This window comes from Carassius gibelio, chromosome A13 (assembly GCF_023724105.1).
Source record: "Carassius gibelio isolate Cgi1373 ecotype wild population from Czech Republic chromosome A13, carGib1.2-hapl.c, whole genome shotgun sequence".
NCBI classification, from domain to species: domain Eukaryota; kingdom Metazoa; phylum Chordata; class Actinopteri; order Cypriniformes; family Cyprinidae; genus Carassius; species Carassius gibelio.
Genome location: NC_068383.1, coordinates 11,251,592 through 11,258,594, shown reverse-complemented (window position 1 = coordinate 11,258,594; position 7,003 = coordinate 11,251,592). Strand labels below are relative to the sequence as shown.

General features: G+C 35.3%; 1 pseudogene; it reads right to left on the bottom strand.

The window, feature by feature from the left end:
- Nucleotides 1-852: 852 nt before the first annotated feature.
- On the bottom strand, nucleotides 853-5,656 carry LOC128026589 (2-oxoglutarate dehydrogenase-like, mitochondrial; annotated as a pseudogene).
- Nucleotides 5,657-7,003: the final 1,347 nt, after the last annotated feature.

Genomic DNA, 7,003 nt, shown 5'->3' with positions numbered 1-7,003 from the left:
CTGTTTGTGGATCTGCTTGTACTTGAGGGGTTAAATAAACATGAGCTTTTTCATCTCATTATGTCCAAACCACTGATAGCAAACCTATAAAATATATCAACAACGTCACTATATGTGTATTAATACACAAACTAGTATAATTAATCAACCAAACAATTTATTTTGGATGATAAACATTATTGCCTAGAGGGACTTGAACCCACAGGTTCAAGTCTCAATGCTGACAGGAGTTGTAGGTCGGGGGAGTGAATGAACAGTGCTCTCTTCCACCCTCAATACAAATGGATGGTAGATGAAAGTATTCAAATAAATGAAAATAAGTTGTGATGGTGTGCCACTCAGGATCATGTGATCATAAATGCAAAACCTAAATTACATTCTTGAAGTGATCAACACATAGAACAAGGCTATACTGTACCTAAAAGCATTCACGAATGATTAAATATACATGCCCAATTAAACTAGGTCTATCTTAACAGTAAAGATTTAAAAATCTACTGTATTAAACTATAAGAGAATTTAAGAGTCCACATCACAGCAATATCTATCATTTTCAATAGCAGAATAATATCTGGAAACTGGAATCAAATTCAGAGCTATTTTTCCTAGCTGATAAATGATAATTACATTGACAAGGCAATACATTGGAAAGTGAGCACTTAGAATAAAAGGTATGTTATAAGTGTAACATAGTTTGTTATTGGTGGGAATAGGCCTTTAATAGTGAGGAGACTACAGTAAGCTTTTTTTCATGGTTACATTATTATACCAGGTGGCGATAAGAGAATCATCAACCCCCCCAAAAAAACTAAACAAAATAAAACAAAACACACTCAACAAATTCATTCAGAACTACTGATACATTGGGTAGGGAGAGGAATATGTCATTCGGGGATCTGTGGTGAATCCAGTCTGGCAACATCAGATAACACTCATCAGTCTACAACATAATAAAAGGACAAATGTTTTAACAAGGCAGATTTTTTTACAGGAAAATCTTTTTTTTGATGGTAACCTGATCATTGACCACAACGTGGATGGTAAAGTTAGTGGTATATGAAGTCAGTTCACTGAGATGGAAGGTTTCATAGACAACTCCCTGACCCAAAAAATGTTTTCCTTTTTATCCGTTCATGGTACATCCCAAAGTGATATTTCACATCTACCGAACCCAGAAGAAAATTAAAGTGTGAAATGTACATCAGAAGTGCAATAACAGAATGAAAATAAAAGGAAAATAATCTTGAAATTGTATTACCTCATCTGCAGCCTCAAGTTTGGGATCGAACTGACAGAATATTTGATACAAGTCTTTGTGAACTAAATTGGCCAGGACGTTCAGTCGGCCTCTGTGTGAATCAGACGTTGTGTCATTATTGCTGGGGGGTATTCATAAGAGCAGAGTCAGATTGAAGTGAGCGGCTTTTAGGGGTACCTGTGAGACATTCCCATAATTACACTCTCTATATCAGCTTCACTGGATGATCATTTTCAGTGCAGGGATGAGAACCTCACAGTCTTCCAAACCAAAGTGTTTCTCTGAAGACCATTTGCGAGCAAGATGATGATTCCTGGAGTTTCAAACTTCCGTTGAATCCATTGGCACTGCTTCATATGGTTAATGAACATCCACTCCAGTATGACCACATTATGATGTCTGGAACCTTCCAAGTAAATTCTATTCACCCTTTCATTCATCCATTAACGCATTCCTTTTTGAAGTATAATTAAACATTATAAGCAATGAGCTTGTCATATGTCATATCTGAATCAATCAAAGCACAAAACCAGCTAATGAGAAATTAGGAGAGAGAGTTTCTACTCAAATACTGGGTGATGTCACAATCCAGCTTCTACCCAACTCAAGTCTGTGTATGATTACTCTCAGTGGGAGTGCGCTTTAATTTCCCCCAATAAATGTGGTTAGTGGCAACTTAAATGATTTATCCATCAGATTCTTCCAAGCTGTACAACCCTAAAGATTCAAGAGGAGAAGCATATTAAAGCACGGCTGCTTCACGACCAATTTTAAGATGATGAGATGATCTCTGCACAAAAGTGCATAAGGACAGACACACATCATTATATATTTTAAATGAATGTGGCACATTTTTAGATTTTGACACATTTCCAACCATTAAGCCACAGCCTGGAGCCCTGATATGTAAATCCTAACAAATATCATTACCAATTTCATGGTTAGTTACACCCCCAAACGGTGAAAGAAAGTGACGTGACATTCAGCCAAGTATGGTGACCCATACTCAGAATTTGTGCTCTGCATTTAACCCATCTGAAGTGCACACACACAGAGCAGTGAACACACACACACTGTGAACACACACACACACACACTGTGAACACACACCCGGAGCAGTGGGCAGCCATTTTTTGTTGCGGCGCCCGGGGAGCAGTTGGGGGTTCGGTGCCTTTGCTCAAGGGCACCTAAGTCATGGTATTGAAGGTGGAGAGAGAACTGTTCATGCACTCCCCCCACCCACAATTCCTGCCGGCCCGGGACTCGAACTCACAACCTTTCGATTGGGAGTCCGACTCTCTAACCATTAGGTCACGACTTCCCCTTAAAACCAAGCAATCATAGTAGTTCGTAAATGCTTCCTGTAAATAACACTGGGCTCTATCAGCAAGACTGTGTCTCCTCAAGAGAGGAGCACACACAAGAGGAGACAGGTGCAAATGTAATTAAAGCCACAGTACAGATAAAGTGAAATTTGTGAGCCTCTGGTCTAATACATGCTCTCATTAGCTGCGCAGAGGCTATAGGAAAAAACCTGACAAAACCTGATCTCACTGACATAATGAGAGTGTACTCAGGTAAAAGAGGTATGTTTTGAGAGGTCTTCACCGGCTATTACTCTCTCCTTTTCAATCTGTTGTAAGAGCACGTCCTACATCCTTCTACTCTGGCGACACTAAAGGCAATAGGACCCGACAGGAGCAAAGGGGAAGATTTATGGGCCTTTATCTCAGATAACATTAACCTGTGCTTGCAACTGAGTCTGGGGCATAGCTCTCCCTTCCAGTTCCTGTCACAGATGGGGAATCTGTAATGGCCGATTGAGAAATTGTTTGCTGACCACTTACACAGCTATAGAACCTAAAAGCAGACACACACTGTACGTGCTCTCTCTCCCCCTTTTCCATTAATCGAGCACTATGAGTCACCAAATAACCAAAACGTAAGCTCTGGTACAAGCAGTGTTACTAAACTTCATTACAATAATCTTGATCCTCATATAATATGAAGTGCTTTTAGCTCTGATTATGAAATTAGGGAAGCAACTTCCAATGGTCTTCGGAAGCCCTGAGCTAAAATGAAAAGACCGATCTAAAAGATTACACACAGGAACATCTTAGAAATAGCATGCATTGGGTTTTATGCGCAAAGAATTCACAATTTGTAATTTGATGAATGGCCTAATAACTGTAAATCCACACTTTACAATAAAAGTGTTTTTTTTTTTTTTTTGGCTCCAACAATCTAATTTTCCTTTCATAATTAAAAAGGAGATGTATGCAGTGGATGGGTGCAGCTATGTTGCTACAGTGACGTATAAACACAGTGGCTGGGGTTGGCAAGGTCAGTCGCCAATTACATTAGACACAGCTCCGGTAGCTTGCGCTGGCTTGTAATGCAAGACAAAACTGTAACGCTGACATTAGGCAAAATAAACCACAGAAATAAAGATTTTTATAAAACATTTTTGTTGTATATTTTTGGAAGCCTGAAATCTGTGACTCAATGACATTAGAGTGTCCTTGACGAAGGAAAGAATAATAATAATCATTATCATAATCTGTTTTAAAACATTCTTAGAAATATATTGTTTGTATTCATATAGGTTTCATTTGATTTTGAAAAATATATATAATATAATAATTCTATTTAAATGTAAAAAATTCAATGTAAAATATTTGATTACAAATAACATGAGTTTTTAAGGTCAGTTTATTAAATATAATAAATATCAAGAGTCACACCATGACATAATTGTTCAACCTGAATTAATATTTGCTTAAAGCCATATACAACATTTCAAGAAAATGAATGATCTTGTCACATGTATGCAATTAAAAAAAATTGTTTCCTTTTTTTTTTTTCCATGTTGGTTAAAATACATGCTTTTCCCCCATTTTTTCTGAATATCAATAAGCAACAGAGCAGTTTTGTAAAATTTTGTAAACATTTTACAAAATTCAATTCAAGTTTATTTGTATAGCACTTTTCATGTTACAAATCATTGCAAATCAACTTCACAGAAAGATTCTGAAATATATATATATATATATATATATATATATATATATATATATATATATATTTTTTTTTTTTTTTCTTCTAAGATTTAATAATAAAATATTATCAATGTTCTTCATGAATTTTTCTTTTCAACAATTTAATTTCTTTCCCCCCAACCCCTTTATTTCATTATCTGGACAGGTCTGAACTTTATTAAATACATTGTAATACAGGAATGCTTATCATAGAAGATGATAATGTCAATGTATGTATGATTTGCATTCTTAATGACTAGACAAAATATGACATTGTCATGTCATTAAGTCTATACGATAAAAATGTATTTAGCAGTGTATTACGCTGCTGCTGCATTACTGAATGGTGCTGAGGGTGAGGCTAACAGACAATAATAACAAAAACACTTGTTTTGAGCCCCAAGCATGGAAACTAATCAGCATTTACTCTATGTTTTCAGAACAAAGATCCTACATAAAGTAGGACACTGAAAGGAAGTGAATATGTATAAGAACCATGAAGTTAAATATGCAATATGCTAAATGGATATCTCACCAAGCTTGTCAGTTGACGTGATTAAATCTAAGGCAATGAAGGAATACAGATTGGCAGCGAGGATGCCAAGAGGGTCCAGCCTGGCCACATGGTGACCACATACCTAAAGTGAGCAAAATGCACGTTACTTGCCATCTCCATAACCAAAGAAAAACAAGAACCAAAAGCAAGAGATGCAAGGAAGTGCATATCCTCAACTAGGGGATCTCTGACACAAATGTGAATCAGTGACACATGACTAACAAATCTCACAAGGATTCACAATAAGTTTAACATACAACCCTAACAGGAGATGGAAGAAAAATGCTGGCTTCGCCAAAAGACAGAATTTAATAAATCCCTACGATACTTCGCTAATTAATTAGAGGAAGCAGGGAAAATGTTACCACCTGTTTTGATTCAAGCATTCTCTTTGATATTTTCATTTTCAAAAGGGAAAAAGGTAGTCTAATTGGGTTAGAATTAATCACGTATTTTGCATAAATACACAGGGACACTATAAAATGTATGGATGTACAGGCCTGTCTTAAATTTTTTGCAGTCCAGCACAAATGTTCGAGAATATTATTTTATCAAAATAAATGATTGTGTAACAGATTCTTTCAACTAAGACAAAAAAAAAACCTCCTCACTTACCTGATAGGCGCTGATAAGAGTGTGAACTGCCTAATGATCCTCCACCACCTTCTCTGACATGGCAGGTGTCTGAAATGCCTCGCCCCGGAGCAGTGAAGACAGATGCTTCTCTCTAGTCTCCTCTGAACTGCTGGCTCGGGCGTTGCGAAAATATGCATCCCAAGACTGTGGCAAATATAACAAGAGCATATTTCAAAGGTCAAATTTTGTTATTTCTTAGTTTTAAACAAAAAGGTTACTGGTCATCTGTCGTTAAAAACATTTTTTACTATCTCTCTATAATGTTATTTCAATTCCATATGTCTGCGGAACTCAAAAGGAGAAATTTATACAAACTAAAACCATTAAAAAAAATAATAATAATAATAATTTGTTAATTAAAATAAAATCAACATTAACTGGAAACAAAATTTATATATATATATATATATATATATATATATATATATATATATATATATATATATATATATATATATATATATACGTATATATATATATATATATATATATATATATATATATATATATATATATATATATATATATATATATATATATATATATATACACACACACACACACATACACACACACGTTATACGTTTTTATAATATAAACCAAAACTATTAACTCACCAAATTTATCCTGAACATGGACACTGTAAAACGCTTGGCTCTTCCACTTCCTACTATGCTTTTTAATTAACTTTCCTTTTAATAAAAGTTAAACAATAATTAGCAAACAAGAAATAAGCACCGGCAACCACTGTGTTTAAAATTCAATTCAATATTTATAAAAACAACTTCAAATTAAGTTGTGTCAGGGCTTAATGAAAACATTGACATTTTCAGTAACCTCTGATTCTTAATCACATTAGACAATTATGCTTTCCTAATTTTCTGAGGCATTGTGCAGAATTTGCTTGACCATGTGGTTTCAGTCATCTAGATTGATGGTCTTTATTGGTGGATTTTACAGTCTGAGCTAATTGCCTTCCCTCCCCCTCAGTACCTCAAAACTTGTTTCATCATTCTTAGTGGCCAACAACCAGTAAAATACAGCATTGTCATCATTCATCACTGTGCTGCTATCATGGTCGTTTCACAAGTAAAACAGCCAGGATAAAAATACAGCATTAAGAGAATGTCAACTGCATGACATTCAGGATCAAAGCATCATGTGTGACCTTTTTATGTGTGGAAAGTTATACTAGCAATTCTGACTCTTCAACAGAGATATTAATGTTGGTGTTAGTCGGCATAATTGCACTATATAGAGCAGCACTCTTGCTATAACCACAAAAGGTGTTGTGTAACAGCAGAATAGTACAAAGTTCATATTGTGGTGCTGTTATACATGTCATAATAATAAAACATTTACATTGGCCCCTCTCTGTTCTTGATCAGTGTTATAATGGAAACTCCAAATTGGAGGACTGTCAGAGCAAAAAGTGTCTTGTAACCAAGCACAAGTAAGGTCATGCAATTATAAGTGAAAATGCCATTTTGGTGCTCTCTGACATCATCTCTTGAA